Below are 19,545 nucleotides of genomic sequence, written 5' to 3' on the forward strand. Positions count from 1 at the left end.
ATCCCATCTCCCCACTACCTCTGCCTCATGATTTTTTTTTATTTTCTATTTTTTATATATATAAAGAGAGCATGTAAGCCAGTTGGGGGAGGCACAGAGTGGGAGAGAGTCTCAAGCAGACCCAGTGACTCAGGGCTCCGTCCCACCACCCTGAGATCATGACCTGAGTCGAAACCCACAGTCGGCCGCCTCACCGACTGAGCCACCCAGGCGCCCTGGCACCCAAAGCTTCATGCAACAACAGCTCCTCTCCCTCCAACCCCCGATAAACCTGAGGCTTCTGCCGTAGGTAGTCCAGCTCCTGCCTGCAAGGTGGAAGGCTGGTCACTGCATGGGGTACAGCCTGCATGTGATGGAAATCGTGCCCTCCCTGAGTTGACAGAGGAACTGGGAAATGAGGAATGAAGAAAGGAAAGAAAAAGAAAACTACATTAAGAGAGCTGTTAGGCTGCTCTCATTGAAACAAAGGCTGTGGAAATGCCAAGGAGAATGTCGGGAAGGGTAAAGAAGCTGACATTGACTGCAGGCCTGGTACTGTATTAAGTGCATTAATAAAACAGTGGCTGTTTTAAAGCACCTATTTTTTTTAAAGGTTTATTTATTTATTTGACAGAGAGAGAGAGAAAAAGAAAGAGAATGTGCAGGGCACTTGAATGAGCAGGGGAGGGGCAGAGGGAAAGGGAGAGACTCTCAAGCAGACCACCTCCCCAGAGAGGACCCTGACACGGGGCTGGATCTCACGACCCTGAGATCACCACCTGAGCCGAAATCAAGAGTTGGATGCTTAACCGTCTGAGCCACTCAGGCGTCCCTACAGCACCTATTATGTGCTATTGACTTTTCGCACATTCTCTACCATCCTCCCAAGCTGCATTCTTACTGCTAGACTGGCTCGCTGCCTGCACTCCTGGCATTTCTGAGCCTCTGCACCACCACCCTGTTGGATCTGCCATGTGATTGCATTTACAGGTAAAGAGGAGGTGTAGAACCTGAGGGCTGGGAACCACCTGGAAACCAGCAGGCCTGACGGGGGAAAGACGGCCTTATTTAGGTCAAATCTGGGCTGGCCCCAAGAGCTGGTAGGATTTAGCACACAGATCCTGGGAAGGCATCCTCGAGAGAAAGGTCTCGACAAGCACGGGCTGGAGATGTGCAAGTGGCATGCACACGGGAGGAAAGAAAAAAAGCCATGGCCCACAGTGTTACGCTGCTGGGAGAGGACATGACCAGAATCCCACTAGGCTGAGCTAGAATGCTTGACTTTGACAGACTGTTTGCTTTGAATCAAGGGTGTTGACACTGCAGAGTTGACTGTGCCGTAAGTAAACCCCAAGGAGAGGCAGTGCGACTGTTCTGGGGGGACCCTGAGAAAGCAAGTGCGCTCACACCAGCCACTAGGCTGACTTGATCCCCGGACGTGGCCCCTGTGCAGAGCCTTGGGATGTTTGGTACAGACCTCTCCCACACCCCAGGAAATGAAGTCCCCAGCACTTTCCGGAGAGAAATGGCACTTGTTCCCCACCACCTAATCTGAACAGTCCTTTGCTGACTAATTGAATTACGCTGGCCCACAAACTGATAGACAGCTGCTAAAAATGGTTATTGCATTATTAATTCGCTCCAGCAATTTCACATTAAACCTATACTGTTAATAATTTTTCCCCTTCTATTTCTTCCCTCTTAATTAGACTATTTAAAACTTAGAAGGAATAGTCTTCCCATGCTAAATGGAGGCATCGGGCAAATTACATTTTTGATTGAATACTTCTCTGATAGGCCAGCAAATGAGACTGTTGAGTTGTTAATTATTGTCAGAGTTCCACACGACGCCTGCTAATGAGGCAGTCAATCTTAGTTGTCAGTCCCTGAATATTAATGGAAGTCCGTGGGATGTACTGGGAAGGGTGCTTGCTGGAGGCCCAGGGTGTCCAGTTCACTGGATGTACATGCAAGGTTGGTGACTTCCTGTTGGTAGAGCTAATGGGAACCTGTGATGAGCATAGAAAGGGGTGGACACTGAACACAGAGGCGAGGATAGCCCAGAACAGCTTCATGGCACCAAGTGGGTACCACTGGGATGGCCCACCTGATGGATTTTCAGCATGTATCACTGTGGGCCTGGCCCCGGAGAGCTTACTAACGAGGCTGTGTGTCTGGAGTTCTGGAGAGCTGTCGGGTATGAGGAAGTAGCTGGTAAACACCCAGGAGAAGGTATACAATTTAAGACTGCTGATCTGGGCTCACAGTGACCCAGCCGTAGGCTCCCACGCCGGCTGATGTCTTGGGATTTAGTCCTGACTTTGGCACCATTACGCTGTGGGTCAAGAGAGGTCTCTGTCAGGCTTCATTCAGCAAGACCCGGGGCAACAAAGAGGAGATGTCAGCCAAGACCAGGCCTCACAGAACCCTGTATTTAGTCTAGGACAAAGCAAACCTCAGTAGAAGGGCAGAAAAGGGAGAGAAATTGGACTTGATTCAATAAATATTTACTGAGCACTTTGTATGCATGATAAAGACTTGAGTTTCCAGTGCAAACTCCCAGGGCAGACATTTTGGGGGAATCATCCTTGACTTTTACTTCTATTTCACAAATACCCACTCCTCCCTCCCCTCCACTGGGCTGCTCCCTGAGGTTCTGATTCTCCTTCACCAATGCTTCCAGAATTCACTTTCTTCTCCATCCCCATTTCTCCTTCCTCTGGTCCACTGCTTGCTGGGTTCCCACCGCAGTATCACTATTACTGGATCTCCATGCTCCCACCCTTCCCCGCTGTGACCTTTTTGACTTCATCTCCTACTACTCCCTCCGGTTTACTCTGTTCCCCAAACACACCAGCCAGGCTCCCTGCTTCCATTCAGAGCTTTTGTTTCAGCATCTCTAAAGCAGGGCACCAAGCTTCTGTGACACATCTGTTCAACACACGCTGGGTTCCATCTCCCTGAGCTGCATCATTCCAACTGATGCTTCCTCTTTACTCCTGGGTCCATCTGCCTATCCCTCTGATCCTCTTCATTTCATAATGATGTCAATCTGGGTTACAGACGAGGATAGGGAGGCCTGGCAGACTATAATATCTGGGTAGGAAGTTAGCCCCTAGAGAGAGACTTTACTTCCATCTCATGGGAGAGGCATAAAGACAGATTCTTAACCTGGGAGGGGCATTGGGCAATAAGGTTGTGAATTCACATATGTTTCAAGGCTGACTTCTAGGTTTTACTTGGCAGCTTTGTGGGGAGATATAAAAACAAAAAGAAAAAGGGTATTTAGCTTCTGAAGATATGATCTCATCGCACTGCTAATTGAACAATCAATGCTACCACTTCTTATGGACAGCTTGTAAGTATGAGACACCATCTTAGGTGCCCAGGATACCATGGACAAAAAGTAGGCATGGTCTCTGCCCACCAGGAACTTATATTCTAGTTTGGGAGGCAATAATCCAACAGCTAAATCTGTACATACAGGCATACAAATAAGCATGCATACATACATCCATAGAACAATTTCAGAGACTGCTCAGAAACATAAAGGCCACATCTCAGCATAAGGAGACCCAACAGTGACGGTAAGACAGGCATATGTGGGGTTGGGCAACGTTAGAGAGATATTAAGAGAGCCATCTGAGCCAAGATCTTCATAAAGAAAAGCCAACTAAAGGAACAGGAGCCAGGGAAGAGCATTCCAGGCAGAGCTAACAGCACGCACAAAGGGCCTGGGCAGGAACATAGTTTGGCAAGTTGCAGAAGCAGGAATAACACTGGTCTGATTGAATCCCAGTAAGGAAGGGTGGGAGGTATGGTGCCTATGAGTCTAGAGGGGAGGGACCTTATAGGCCGTGGTGGTAAGTCTGGATTAGACACCAAGGTCAGTGGGAGGCGGTTGCAGGATTTAAGCTGTAAGATGATGACACCGCTGGGTCGAGATTCCCCTCGAGCACTTGTCCTAGGTGAAGCCCAGTGCGGGACAGGGAACGCGCAGCAATGAAGTAGATACAGCCCCCGCCTTCTTAGGGTTCAGTCTAATGGTGGAGACACACAGCCAGGTACGTGATGCGATGTGAGAACAAACAGACTGAGGGTGGATCCCAACGGCAGCTCTCTCCTTCTACAGGAAGAGACATTGTAGTTTGATATTTCCAGCTCCCTGGACTTCTTACCACAGTCCCCAACCTTCCTCGAAACTGGGTGTGGCCACAAGAGGACTTTGTGGCTTCGAGGTAAATTACAGCAGCCCCAGGGTCGCGCCTTGGGGGATGGCTGGTTTTAGGTTCTGCTGCTCTTGCCCCGGCTTCCATCCTCCTACAGGGCGCATGGATGCAGCGAGAGCTGGACCTCAGGGAGGGCAGGGCAAGAAGCTGGCAGGAGTCTGCATCTGCACGCACTCCTGCAGCAAAGAGCTGCCGTGCCACCCCTGGATTCCCACCTCTGAACTTTCACCCGAGAGACACACACGCACATCCGCCTCATGGAGAAGCAGGTTGTGTTCTGGGTTTCCGTTCGTGCAGACTGACTGAATCCTAAGAGTTACCTGCACTAATAAAGGGTGGAGGGAGGAAACTGTTATGGGCATTCGGAGATAAGAAACTAATTCCACCTCCTTGAAAACAAATTGCTTCCGTTTACTCCGAGCTTCTATTCTAGTTCCTTCTCATTACCCGCCCTCCTCTCCTCCCCAGCTCAACGCTGCAGGGATGAATAAGACTGGCTCTCTCTGAGACCTCAGGGTGGTTTTGTTCCTGCTTCCCTGGCTCCCCTCGGGCCCCCTTCAAGCAGACAGGACAGGAGCCAGAGTGAAGGTCAGTGGGAGGCTGTCCCTCCCCGCAGAGAAGTCAGGCGAGTCCGCCTAGCTCACGCCTCTGAGACAGGTGGGCCAAGACAAGTTTAGATTAGAAACAGGAGCACAGAGCATTCATTTCACAAGGTGGGAGAAGAACCGAATGGAAACAGAACCTAAGATCAGGAGATGGCAGCCTTTTTGAAGTCATTACTTATTCACCAAGATCACTCCTGAATTTTAGTAAGGGGGGAAAGAAAAGGCTCGGGAAAATTCAGCATGGACTAAACCACCACCATTTGAACGTAAGAGGTGGAATGTACCAATTATGTTGGAATCCACGTGGATCTGTACAAAATTCTAGATGAGGCAAAAAAAACAATACTGAGGAGAGATGGTATGGGCGGTCCGACTGCTCCGGCCTGCTCCGTCTTCTAGCTGTATGAGGTCTGAGCGCGGAGGTAGAAGTCAAAGATTTTAACGGTGGCTCCACGGAGGGCACCGCCAATCAGCTGATCCATATATGGTGGGTCCAGGAGGCCTCTGTTGTGTCAGGTGCTAGGCCTTCATTTTCTGGATCAAAGGGACAACTGGGGAGTCCTCGCAGAGAAGCTGAACTGGTCAGAGCTCCGAGGGGGTCTCAAAAAGCACCTCTTTAAGAACCGGTCCAACTGCACTTCAATATTTTAGCAGCCACCACAGTGTCCTACTGTGTACCTGCTAAATATTAGCCCTGCTCCCATAAACGAGTCGCTACTGCTCCGAAGAGGTGGCTTGATGCCTTGGATCAAAGTAGCCCCGTTTCTTTTGTCAACAGCCGCAGAGGTGCCGACGTTCTGCAAGTTTTCTTCCAAACCCCATAAAGGGCCCTGGAGTACCCATCAAGAGCAGTGCCAGCTGCAGCTAATGCACACAAAACACTCTGCAATTAACAGAGCTGAGTGCGCCATTAAGACAACCTTATGAGGAAGGCAATACCCCCAAGTAAGCGGCGGAGCGTAATGAAGTTAGTCAGGCTGGTAAACACCTAAGTGATGGCCTTGTAAAAAAAAATGGCTTTTGAACTCATTTAGCTCTGCAGGCTGAGGCATGGTGCAGACAAATGATGGCTGTTCCATTATTTTCTGTTGACATTTATATGCACTCCCATATACGGTGGCTTTTGGAGAAATAGGTTCAATTTTCTAGAGTCAGGTGGTTATGCACGCACATTCCGGCTCTTACCGTTTTACCTGTGCAGACTTGGGGAACTTACTTACATTCTCTGAGCTTTTATTTTGCTCATCCGTGAAAAGGTTAGGGGTGGGGGACAGGATACTACGCTGCTAGGATCTTGCTGTGAGTAAGGGAAGGTGATTCCCTTAGCAATCTGCACGTCTATGCCGGCTGAATATATACTTCTACGTCTCGCATGTTAAATAAAACAAAATGGACTGGAGCATATTCCCAGAAGCGCCTCTCATTGTTCAATCCCCTTTTGGGGGAATTAAGACTAAAAGTGACAGGTGCTCAAGTGCATGGGTCTTAAAGCTTTCCATTCCTGCCTGCATTTGAATCCTATGCCTGCTATTTGACAAGAGTTGTGTGATCTTGGGCAGGTGATAGAAAGTCTCTGACCCTCATTTGTCTTCATCGTTAACATGGGAATAATATCTTTAAGCTAAAAAAGATTGCTGTGGGGCAGCCCGGGTGGTTCAGCGGTTTAGTGCCACCTTCAGCCCAGGGTGTGATCCTGGAGACCTGGGATCGAGTCCCGCGTCAGGCTCCCTGCATGGAGCCTGCTTCTCCTTCTTCCTCTGCCTGTGTCTCTGCCTCTCTCTGTCTCTGTGTCTCTCATGAATAAATAGATAAAATCTTAAAAAAAAAAAAAAAAGATTCCTGCGAGAATCGAGTGATGGAAAGTGTAGACTTAGCACACAAAGTCACTCCATAAATGTGAGCTTTTAAGGAGATTTCCATTATTCTAGAAGCATGTTCCTCTTGGGGTCACAAGTGGGATAAAGTAAGGCTTCTAGGCCCACAGTCTAAAGCACCAATATTGTATTTGGCAAAACAGAATTCAAATTCCATTTCTATTCTTAACTGGCTGTGTGACAGGGAAAATTCACGTTCTCTCTCTGTTTCAGTCTTTTGCCTGTGAGATAAGGAAGCCGCTTTTCCTCTGTGGGGCTTACACATACCCCACCTGGTTGTTTTGAGGGGGAATCAGCTTATACGTCTATTTGTCACTTATTCATGCTTACCCCGTTGCAGGCACCATCCTCACATTTTATAGTTGTGGCTCACTAAATTCAATCTTCATATCAACCTTTTGAGGTAAGTACTATGCTTATCCCCATTATACAGATGGGAAATTGAATGAGATACTGGGTAACTTGCCCAAGGTCCTACAGTTAGTGACTGGCAGACTTGGGATTTGATCTTAATATATTTTAGCTTCATCACCATGCTGTGGGGCCGTTACCATCACCAATGCCACAGCCACTGCAAGAAAAACCACCACTTCTAACCACCACCACAACCACATCCATCGGGTCCTAATGAAGTGCCAAGCACTTTATTTTTTTTTAATTTTATTTTTTCCAAGCACTTTATAGGCACAGCCTCATTTTATTTACATACACCAACTGTGTGGGGTGGGTTAGGTGACTTGCCCAAGGTCACTCCGCGCATACCAGTGCTTGCACTTGATTTCAGACCCTCTGACCCCAATGTCCCGGCTCTTAGGCCTTCTAATTAGACTGTTGAGGCTGGGAACATACCCGACACCTCGCCGGGCACATAACTGACATCCTCCGAAAGGCATTTCGCTCTTCCAGGAATTTTCAAGCTATAAAGGTTGCATTTTCTGACAGCCCATGAGCACTTTGGTATCAATCTTTTCTCCCTGTCTAATTTGAAGGGTGAGTCTGATGGTTTCAGATAACAAATGAACCCACATACATCTCTACCTTGCTCTCATTTAGCACAGCTCTGCCCAACGCCTGGGACCTTGTTTATGTCTTTGGAAGAAGAAAAATCAGCAAAAGTGGGAGGCAGACGCCTGCCTATCTCCTTAGGGGTGGACACATCGAAGGATGAGAGAACATATTTGTATGATTTTGGGGACCCTGAATATAAGAGAAGGTGTGAACAACCCATCGTTGTTTGGATTGTGTGTGTCACATTTCTAACTTGGTTTAATTTGATAAACACAGGCCGAGTATCTCACAGGAGAACATTGGGCTCAGCCAATTCTAACATAGTGACCTTGCTTTTCCTGCCTATCCATCTCTCACACTGAGCCAGAGTAATGGTTCCAGAATGGAGATCCAGTAATGATTTCTCCTCCTTAAAATCCTTCTGTGGCTTCCAATTGCCCTCAGGAGAAAAGACAGGACCGCTGAATATAATCTCCCAGGCTCTCCATAATTGGTCCCTGCACCAACCACTCCCTCCTCACTGCCTTCTCCCCATCCTCCCTCACTCCCATCCTCGGTCTTCACTCCAGTTATCCAAAACAACTTGCCTTTCCCTGCATGTGCTAAATATTATTTCCCCTGTCCCCCCTTGTCCTTCACAATTCACCTGGGACCTCACATTTCTCTGAGAAGCCAGCCAGGATAGTTCGAATCTGTCCATCCTCGAATCCCTTATTTGCCGGCACTATTTATCATCTCCTACTGGTCACGGACTGTGTATAGTCTTGTACCATGTATCTCAGAGTCTGACACAGCGGGTGGGCGGGCCTTTCATAAATATTTACTGGTTGAATGAATAAATAAATGAACTTTCCCCAGGATTAACAACTGCCTTACTTTTTTTTTTTTTTTTGGTAAAATATTTTATTTATTTACTTTATTTTAGAGAAGGGGGAGTGAGGCACAGAGGGAGGGGAGAGAATCTCAAGCAGACTCCCTACTTAGCATGGAGCCTGACACGGGGCTCAATCTCATGCCCCCAGATCATGACCCAAGGTGGACTAAGAGTCAGATGCTTAAATGAATGAACCACCCAGGTGCCCCAACAGCTACCTGATGTTTTAGAGGATAGGTAAAAAAGAAGAAATATGATGGAGGTTTAGGACAAGATAAAGATGCAAATGGAATAGAAATCTTAAAAAAAATATTGTTTTTTTCTTTGATTCCTAGTTGATCTTGGTATTATACAGAACTCATTTTATAAATAGTTGTTAGTTTTTTACTGGATTGTCAAGCAATGTGCTAGACTCAGCTGCAAAGATATATATTCATGCTTACCACGTTGAGGTAAGTACTATTCTTATCCCCATTTTATTTATATATATATATATATTTTTTTAACCCCCTCAGAAAGCTCATAGTCTAATGGGGGAAAGATACAGCAAAGAGAATCTCATGAAATACATATCAGCTTTGGAGGCCATACCCTGTACCAAACTCTTTCACTCATCATCTGTAATTTTCTCTGCAACTTACAAGACAAGCATTGAAATCATTTTTTACAGATGAGGAAGGATCCTGAAGTTCAGAGAGATTTAAGTAGGTACCTTTCCTTTGTTCAAGCAGGCAATGGAATCATAGAAAGGAACTGGTGCTCAACACCTGTGCTCGTTTTGCTATACTATTTCAATTCACACTCCACTCTGCTATTAATACACTTGAACATCACTTTGTACATTTGCCATCCTTTTTATACATATTATCTCATTCCAGTCCCACAGAGCACTGCTTATGATGTAGACAAGGATGATATTACAATCTACAATTTACCAATAAAAAGGCTGAGAGCCTGAGGCTAGGTGACAATCTCCCACATCACGTAATTAGGCCAGCAGGAACAGAACTCATGCTTCTTGACGATGGGCTCTTCTCCTTGTCACTTTTCAAATAGAGTTGACCCTTGAACAACACAGGGGTTAGGGGTGCCCACCCATGGTGGTGTTGAAAATTGCATGTCACTTTTGACTCCCCCCAAAACTCAACTACTAACAGCCTATTGTTGACCAGAAGCCTTACCAATATAACTCCTTTTGTCCACAAGGAGGACCAATATTTCTTTCTCAGGGTAGATTGGTGGCAATGCCCTAGAGCTGGGTGACTGTAGTTTTTCAGGCCGAGAGGTCCTCAGCGAGCCCCATGGTCCCTGAGTAGCGCCTACATTAAGTTTGCGTTCAGGCCTTCTCTCCATTGCTCCCCATTCAGCTGAAATATGAAAGGGCCCTGGAGACTATGGCCAGCTCTTGGTACCATTTGAGGACAGCACATTGGCCTAGACCCTAGCACATAAGCTGGGACTCAATATATTATCACAATATGGTTTTCCCCAGACTGATAGTGATTCATTATTATAAGTACACAGGGGGATCATTTCAGAGGAGAATTGATCATCTCCCTGAGATACTTCTTGCTTTAAAAAATAATAATAATAGGGATCCCTGGGTGGCGCAGCGGTTTGGCGCCTGCCTTTGGCCCGGGGCATGATCCTGGAGACCCGGGATCGAATCCCACGTCGGGCTCCCGGTGCATGGAGCCTGCTTCTCCCTCTGCCTGTGTCTCTGCCTCTCTGTCTCCCTCTGTGTGACTATCATGAATAAATAAATAAAATCTTTAAAAATAATAATAATAATAATAATAAAAAAGGAGAAAACTATTCACAGGAAGGGATTCCAATCTCTGTCTCTCATTGTTTCCCAAAGCTTTATTTCTCTTAATTCAACTCAACAAGCGTTTCCTTTCTTTACTGTGTTGCCCAGCTGTAAAGATTTGCAAGAACTAAGATAAATACAATTGAGGCCCTTCTTCTTAGGGTACCCACTGTATTAAAACAGATATGTGAAAAAAGAGCTCTAACTCCAAATGACTGTGTAGCACAGTTCAGGTAAAAAGATCAGGCTTTGCTGGCAGGCCAATCATGAGTTCAAATCCCAGTTTGCCATTAACTAGCATCAAGTCCTTGGGCCAGCGACTTAACCTCATACAGTCGTGATTTCCTTGTCTGGCATAATGAAGACAGTGGCAGTATTAACATCAATGCCCCACCGAAGGATGACAGAGGCTAGCGTATAGAAAATTCTGTAGAGTAACTTGCACATAGTAAGTGCCCAATATATATCCTGGTTTCAGTAGTATTTTTTCAACTCACCTGGCCCTCCCCAGGATTGCATGCTTTTCTTTGTTACCCCTCACTCATCTCTCATACCCAGCAAAGCTCATCATATATTTGACTCTTAGTTAACAAATAAAGTCTATTTTAGACATACAGGCAGATATGAAACCATCCATGTCATTCTTTTCAAATTGACTAAGTTAAACAAAACTGTTTAGTGGAAGCCCACTGTATGTGTGCCCAGTGTGGAGGGCTGGAGATAGAAAAAGAAAACACCATCCCTGCTCTCCTAAAGCTTTAGATCCAAGATGCCATGAGGAAGGGAAGGAACAAGAAAAAACAGCATTGAGTCTTCCAGTGATTCAGATGAAAAATGACAGCATATAGAAGAAAACTCGGGCTACTGGTTGGGGATCTGGAAGTCCTGGTTATAGAGCATCGCTTAGCATCAAATTTGACCCCTTTGCCCTCTTAGGACTTTGATGTCCCTTTATGGGAAAATTATCATAATCTGGGATACTGAGATTCTGGCCTTTTTTTTGGGGGGGGAACTTTTTATTGTAAAACATTTTTAGATTTAGAGAAGAGTTGCAAAGTCAGTACAGAAAAACTTTGTATACCCTTGACCTAGCTATCCTAATGCTAACATCTTATATAACCCTGTGTATCAGTTAGGGTTCTCTGGAAAAACAGGACCAGTAGAATTATAAATTCTACATAGAGAAATGTATTATAAAGAATTGGCTCACTTGATTAGAGAGGCTGGCAAGTCCAAAATTTGCAGAGCCAATGGCCCATTTTGAATTCCAAGGTTGGCAGGCTGTGTTAGAACCAGGAAAAGCTGATTTCTCAGCCCAAGGGCTGTCAAGCAGGAAAATTCTCCCTTAGTTGGGGAAGGGTCAGCCTTTTGTTCTATTCAGTCCTTCAACAGATTGGATGAGGCTCACCCATACGAGGGAAGGCAATCTGCTTTATTCAGTCTATCGATTTAAATGCTAATCTCATCCAAAAATACACTCAGAGAAACACCTAGAATAATGTTTAACCAAATATCTAGGCACTCCATCACCCAGTCAAGTTGAGACATATAATTAATCATCATGTGCCATAGTATATTTACCAAAACTAAGAAATTAGCACCGAAACAATCCTATTAACAAACTGAAGACATTATTTGGATGTCAATTGCCTTTTCATTAGAATAGTCTCTACGCACACCAAATGACAGTGGAGCCAGGCATCTAAGTCAGGACTCCTGGATCTGTACTACCAACACAGACCAAGATGTTCAGCAAGAACAGAAGAATAGAAGGAACACTGGCCCAGTAGTCTAAATACCTGGATTCCAATCCTAGCTTTGCTATTAAAAGACTCTAGGTCCTTGTGGAAATTGTGGCATCTTTCTGATTCTTTATTTAAAAAAAAAAATCTAACTCAATAAGCCAAAAAAGTCCCTTCAATCTCTCAAAGTCTATAGAGATTTAAGGAGGAGAACATCTCTCTTTCACACACACACACACGCACACACGCACGCACACACACATGCACTCATGTACACACTCATGCACACACAGACCAAGGTGGTCCTGCGGCCCAAAGGTCCCCTCCTTATCCATTTGAGTGTGCCACTTTGGCCCTAAGCTCTCAGTGCCAGCAAGTTCACTCTAAGCCTTGACCCTTCCCCAGTCACAGCTATCCGCCCTCTCAGCTCACCTTGAACTCCCCTGAAGTCATCCCTCTGATCTCTCATGCTGGGCCTCCTGTCTGATCTGTCCCTCTTCTCTGACTCCTGGTCTTCCACCTTCCTGTTGGAGTCTGTGGCTTCCCATCCTCTCTGCCAGTTTTCATGACTTGGCCCTTTGCCTTGGACTTCTTGGGTACCAGACCTAGATGGCCCTCTGGTCATCTGGGTTCAGGCTCCCAGCCCGGTGTCGCCTCTAGCTTCAAACTGCTTATCTCATCTTCATTTTTATTTTAGGAATATGTGCCTGCAACAAACACCCTGCCTTTCTTGCACAAGCTGATTTACTGCTCAGAGGCGTGCGTGCACACACACACTCTGCCTGTCAGGGACAGCTCATGGGGGCTTCCCTGTGCCGGTCACCTTTCTATACTGAAGAAGCTAGCTGGAGACAAGTGGTGTTTCATTTAGAAATCACTTCTAGGTGCCTTGAAGAGTGAAGAATATTGAAACAATGAGAGTCCAAGTTTTGTACAACACAAAGCAAAGAGGCTCAGGAAATAGCCAAGTGACCTTCACTCAGAGGCAAGAATCGTGAAAGACAGGGGGGTTGGTGCACCTGACCTGAAATTGCCAAATGGGCAGTAATAATTTACCGTCTTTATATTCGTAGCTCTCCTGTCTGCTGTACCGTTTCAAGACCCTCTCCTGGATGGGTATGCACTACAGGGATGCCAGCCCTTCTCCACAGTGGAATCAAAGCCAGAATTATAGCTAATGATGTGCTTGGGTTGCTCAACCCACCTACATCTCCACCTACTATGGGCCAGGTCCTGCTGCCACTAGGAATGAACTGGGGAGAAAAAGTCAGTTAGCCATGATTCTAAACATCAAGGATCTTGAAGACTGGGTAGAAGGGTGAGTGGGAAAAAGCCATGGAATGAATTATGTATAAATGCTGGAGCTCAGGGGGAAGGAGGAAAGCTGAAGGAAACTGAGCTCATGACACACCTGCAAGAAGAGGGATGCAGAGGCCACAGTCCACACTTTCCAGGGCTAAGGCTGGGAGGGGAGATGGATACTCCCTCCTCATTTCTGGCCTCTTCTATGAGTCTGGGACCCTAAGTGGCCTGCTCACATAAGAGCATCTAGAGTTCAACCCACCCGGCTAAGGAAGCCAGATTCAAATCTTCTAAAATTGGATTTTGGTGGCGGTTATGCAATGCTGTAAACTTACCAAGGCTCACTGAAATGCACACTTTAGATGAGCGAGTACCGTGGCATGCAAAGTACGTCCCGGCACACACTGAAAACCAAAGGGTGGATTCCTCTTCTAGATTTCCTTGTTTGTTCTGCAGATCAAATTCATCAATACTTCCTTAATTTCTTCAAGATAAAATCCATACCTTTGGCCTGACATTTGAAACGCTACAAGCAGTAAGGCTTAGCTCTGCCCAGTGTCCTCAGTGGGACTGGCCTCCCACGTGGTTGCAGGATGCATCTCATTCTAGCATCCCACTTCCCATCCCACTTCATTCCACGTCATTCCATCCCACAACACTGTGTATGTTTTGCTGTAAGCATTCACTTTGGCAATACAGGGCTCTGTGATCGGTGAGAAAGAAACGAAAATAAGTTCTGCCCTCATGGGGTCTGTAGATTGCGCATCCATCGTGAAAACACATATGAAAACAAATAGAACCACGGCGGTGCCTACTACGTGCCAGGCACTGCGCTCTACACTTTTATGCACGAGGGCACATCTCATTTTTTTTTACAACTACCCTATAGAGGAGGTCCTATTATTATTTCCATTTTTACAAAGGAAGGAACTAAAGCTGGAAAGGGTTAAGCAAAATGTTCCAGGTCACAACACTAGTTGGTGGCAAAGCTGGAATTCAAACCCAGGCTTCCCATCTCCTGAGCTCACACACACTTTAGCTTCACACTACAGACACACAGACGGACGGTAGAAAGGTTCTCTGCGGTGACACCCCGGTTAGTGCTGGGAAAGGAGGTATAATCCGCCTATGACACTTAGAAGGGGAGACTGAGTGAAAAGTGGGAGGAAGATATGAATGTATACAGTGGGGTGTGTTCAGGGGATCTGCACACCCTGGTGAGGTGGGACTCGATGGGGGGCTGGGCAGGCTTGTTGGATGAGGCTTGACACGTGGTTGAGGAAGCGTGCCGCGACAGGCTGAGGTGCTGTATTGCTTAGCATGACTTTGCCTCCAAGAAGCAGAAAAGCATGACTGAAATTGGTTTAAACCATAAACCCCTGTATTGTTGCTTATATCACAGAGTCCAGAGATAGGGAAGATTTCAGAGTTGTTCAATTCAGCAGCTCAGCTGTGTTATCAGGCATCCTGGGTTTCCATCTCTTCACTCTGGCATGCTCGCTGTTGACTAATCTCTCAGGATGACTCGCTTCATGGTCTCAAAAAGCAAAACATTTTCAGGCTTCCTGGCCAGATACAGCAAAGTCCAAAATCAGAAAGCAACCATGGCATACGGTGTCTCCTTCTTAAAAACAAGGGTATCTTTTCCAGAAGACCCTCCCGCTTATGTCTCGCGGGCCAAAGCGGAGGTTCGCCTACCAGCCCTGACCCGTGGCCGCCAAGGAGAATTCGCCATGTTGGTTTGGTCAAATCATGACTTAGCTCCTAGAAAGGGATGGGGCTCACCTCTCCCTGAGTCATAGGTTTTGGGAGCAAAGAAAGGGGGGCTGCATGGCAAGTAGGCAGCCAGCATTTCCAGCATTTCTCAGAGAAAAGCTTAACCTTTTTCCTGAAGGTGATACAGGTGGGGGTAGGGCTGGCAAGAGCAGGGTAGTCAAAGTGAAGACACAACCACACTGAGGTTCAGAAGCCGTCTTTTCTTCATGCTTCCATTGCCTTTTACCACTCAGTCTGGCATTCATGTCTCCTCCTCTTCTTCCTCCTTTCCTTCCATTTTTCCTTCTTTCTTTCCACTTTCCTTCCATTTTTCCTTCTTTCTTTCCACTTTCCTTCCATTGAACACAAACTGTTGAGGTTTCTATTATACTTCGTCCAATATTATTCTTAGTGATGGAATCACAGTCGCGAGCAGCACACACACACACACACACACACACACACACACAGGCCCTTCCTGTCTTCTACGTGACCGTGGGTCGTTGTCTCCCTGCAACTGGCCCATCCACCCTCCTCCTGCACAAAGCCTTTTATGAGCACTCCAGCCCTCAGTGATCTCTCTGCTATCAAGTGTTTTCTTACCGTCCCTGAGGCTGCTTGACAATTCATGCGGAACCCTGTGTGAGAAAACAGGAAGATATCCTAGGGGAGAATCTGTGGACACTCAAAGCATCTCGGAACTAGACAGTGTCTGTTTATTTGCCCCACCCCCAACTTAAACCCCTCTCTCCTCCTTCCACTCTCTTTTAAAATTCCCTGGTAACGATTATTGGTTTTCTGTAGCCAAAGGGCAAAATTAATAAATTCCTCAGCCACACAACTTTCTTGGAATCTAATAATGATCTTCGACTGTTAGCACTGGAACGAAGGATGTAGGCAATAAAACAGAAGCAGGGAAGGAAGGAGAGGAAGGCGATGTGGGTGTGGGGCGATCAAACCTATCCACACCCAGAGTGCTGGTCAGTGAGACCAGGGAATTGAGCCTTTAAGAGAGGGAAAGGGATCTTATCCCAAGCTCTTGAGACAGGAAGGGTGTGAGGTGGGAAGAGGGTGGGGTACACAGGAGCCCTGAGTGATCCAGGACCTAAGTGGACCAGAGGATTAATGCAACGCTTTTGTCTGCGAAGTTTTTTCCCCACCCCACACCCCGCCCCCTCCATTCCTGGAATTGGGACTTCAGCATTCAACTAGCGTCAGTGATCAGCTGCTAGGCATGCATTTTACAAAAATGAGACTGCCTTTAAATTTCAGGATGAGAAACAGTCGGACAGAGTTCTCCAACTTGTTTTGAGCTAATAACAGGATATGGGCAAAAGAGAGCAATGACGCCTCTACAGTAGGTGTAGACCAATCAATGCTATTTCTTTGAGGGAGGCTATCGGATGTGCATCTTGGAAGGCAGTTGAGGAACTCTAAAGGGTCTTTGGAATCAGACAGTTTTGAGTCTGATTCACTGGTACCATTATCTGCCAGATGTGTGGTATTGGGAAGTCACTTAACTTCTGGGGGAGTTAGTTTCTTACTGTGTGAAATGGGATCCATATTCTCTGAGCGTTCTGCCTCTATGGGCTGTTTGAGGAACAAATGGGATAATGAATGTGGAAGTCTCATAGAGACATCTGAGTTAAGTTGATGAGGTTGTTATTTCTTCTGGGAAGATACTTCTCGCTTCCCAAAGGGACCACATAGCAGATCTCACTGAGTAATTAACGTGTAAACAACTTTGATTTTCCATTTCAATGACTCCCTCTCTTCTCTGCCTCTGTAGATCTCATATCTCTAGACTCTGCTGAAAGAAGGGAGTAGGGGGAGGGCGTGCGCCTGGGTGGCTCAGTCAGTTAAGCATCTGCCTCCCACCTCTGGCTCAGGTCATGATCTGGCTCAGGTCATGATCTCAGGGTCCTGGGATCAAGCCCTGGGTCAGGCTCGCTGCTCAGCGGGGGAGCCTGCTACTCCCTCCCCTTCTCCCTCTGCTGCTCCCCCTGCTGTGTGCGCTCTCTCTCGCTCTCTTTCTTTCTCTCTTGCAAACATGCACACGCTCTGTCAAGTAAATTAATAAATAAATAAATCTTTAAAAAAAAAAAAAGAAGGGAGTAGAGGGAGATAGGCTACATCTTGTTGTGACTCTTGAAGATATCCACATTTGGCCCACAGAAAAACAGACTCATTTGCAAAAAATAAATAAATTAATAAATTAATTAATTAATTCTGGTGCAGGCAATATTTTTACATTCCTGTCAGATGAAAGAATCATTTCCTATAAACCGTTAGAGAGGAAGTTGCTGGCCAGGTTCTCCACGACCCCAAACACTTTGGTCATATTTTCTACAAAAGGAAAACAGTCTCATGTATAACCATGACATGATCATCAAAACCAGGAATTTAACACAGAAACATCAGCACTATAGAAATCTCAAGCTCCGCTCAAATTTTGCTAAATGTCCCAAAAAAAAAATATCCTTTCAGGAAAAGAATCCAGGTCAGAATCATGTGTCGTCTTTATGTGTCACGTCTTCTAGTCTTCAATCCAGAGTGTGTCCTCATTTTTCTCTTGTCCTTTATAATCTTGAAGCGTTTGATTACAGTCCCCTTTCAGTTTGGGTTTGTCTGATGCCTTTTCCTGATCAGGTGATACATCTCTGGATAAGAATATCAAAGAAGTCACGTTCCTTTGTCAGGGCATCCTATCAGGTGGCACATGACTTTGATTTGTCTCACTTAGGGTGATATTCACTTCATACATTCCATTAAAGTATGGTCTGCCAGCGTTCTCTACTTAAGTAAGTCTTTTCCCCTCTGTAATTATTACGTCTTTTGTGGAGATGTACTTTGAAACTATGGCAATATCTCTTTCCTCATCAAACATTCAAGTATTCGTTTCTTAATGTATATTAGAATTGAATGGTGGTTTCCTATATTACCGACTATTTCCTATGTGATATGTTATCATATATATATATATATATATATATATATATATATATATATATATTAATTTTGATGCTTAAATTGTACAAGATTAGACCAGTTGAAGCCTCTTGAAGCTGGCTCTTGTATCCTTTGACATGTCCCCAACTCTCTGACTTGCCTCCTGACACAAGATGTTTTGTTTTCCTTGTCCCACCCATTTCTGCAAAGAGCCCAGATTCCTTTTAGTGGAGTTGTATTTAGAAACTAAGATCAGGGGGATCCCTGGGTGGCGCAGCGGTTTGGCGCCTGCCTTTGGCCCAGGGCGCGATCCTGGAGACCCGGGATCGAATCCCACGTCGGGCTCCCGGTGCATGGAGCCTGCTTCTCCCTCTGCCTGTGTCTCTGCCTCTCTCTCTCTCTCTGTGACTATCATAAGTAAATAAATAAAAATTAAAATAAAAAAAAAAAAGAAACTAAGATCAGGACCCTAGGAATGCTCGTGCTATCGTGTGTACTGTGTGTGAGAGGGGAGGGTAGTTGCTGTTGCCAGGCCCTTCACCTTCAGTAGATGGAGTTTTACGTATCGTGTGTGTATGTGTGTGTTTATGTCAAAGATAGAAAGGGGGGGATATTTTGATTTATTTTTATATTATAACAACCTTAATTAGATGATAGCACTTCTACTATAGATTCCAATAAACTGTTAATAAATACTCTATGAAAAAGAGAGATCCAAGGTCAACTGGGTCTGCCAAACACCAATATGCTCCTGTACTTGGTGGCCATCCAAAAGGCTATGGACTATGTCGTATCTATTTATACGGCAGTCCCAGTGCTGGAATCATTGCTGCTTGTGATTAAAAACTGATAATATATTTAAAAATCGTACTTGACTTCTAACATATTTATTATCACTGTTTGCAAATACACTAGAGAAATATTGATTCCCTTCCCCGCTCCCTCCCCTCTGCCCCTCATAGACCCCTGCTTCATAGAATGCTGAGATCACTATTCTCCTGGGGAGGCTGAGACGAGAAGACAGTGAGCTCAGACGGTACCAGAGTCCATGCAGGTGTGAGGGCCTGGGGGCAAGAGTCAGGCACATCCTATTCTGGGACATGTTGGAGTCCAAGCAGGCAAGGTGAGGAGGAGGAAGGATGAAGCCTACCCTCACCCTCACGGCTTTTTAGTATCTGTAGATTCCTGAAGTTACGGAGCCTTTACTGCTTAGTGGTTAAAGACACAGACTTCGGAATTCGATTTGCATGTGATTCTTGGCTTGTCCTCCAAGAAGGATGTGTGACTTTACGAACAATAATAGTACCTATCTTATCATGCCTTTGTGAGGATTAGACATGGCAGCTGCATGAAACATACTTAGCCCATTGCCTGGCATATGGTAAATGCTCAATAATTGGCATTTCTTTTTTTGGTGA

General features: G+C 45.7%; 1 protein-coding gene across 6 annotated transcripts in view; it reads right to left on the reverse strand.

Moving 5' to 3' along the window:
• The window catches only part of ASTN2 (astrotactin 2), an 853,772-nt gene that overhangs the window by 405,512 nt on the left and 428,715 nt on the right, over nt 1-19,545 (reverse strand). Inside the window, exon 1 of one of the 6 annotated variants that reach the window (XM_035696820.2) lies at nt 13,759-13,912. The exons of 4 other annotated variants lie outside the window; for them this stretch is intronic. The gene's annotated coding sequence lies outside the window, so the exon portion shown is untranslated. Of the gene's footprint in view, nt 1-12,553; nt 12,572-13,758; nt 13,913-19,545 lie in introns of those variants that run through there. One more of the 6 variants, XM_049116410.1, reaches the window with a different exon arrangement.

This window comes from Canis lupus, chromosome 11 (genome assembly GCF_003254725.2).
Source record: "Canis lupus dingo isolate Sandy chromosome 11, ASM325472v2, whole genome shotgun sequence".
Classification (NCBI taxonomy): domain Eukaryota; kingdom Metazoa; phylum Chordata; class Mammalia; order Carnivora; family Canidae; genus Canis; species Canis lupus.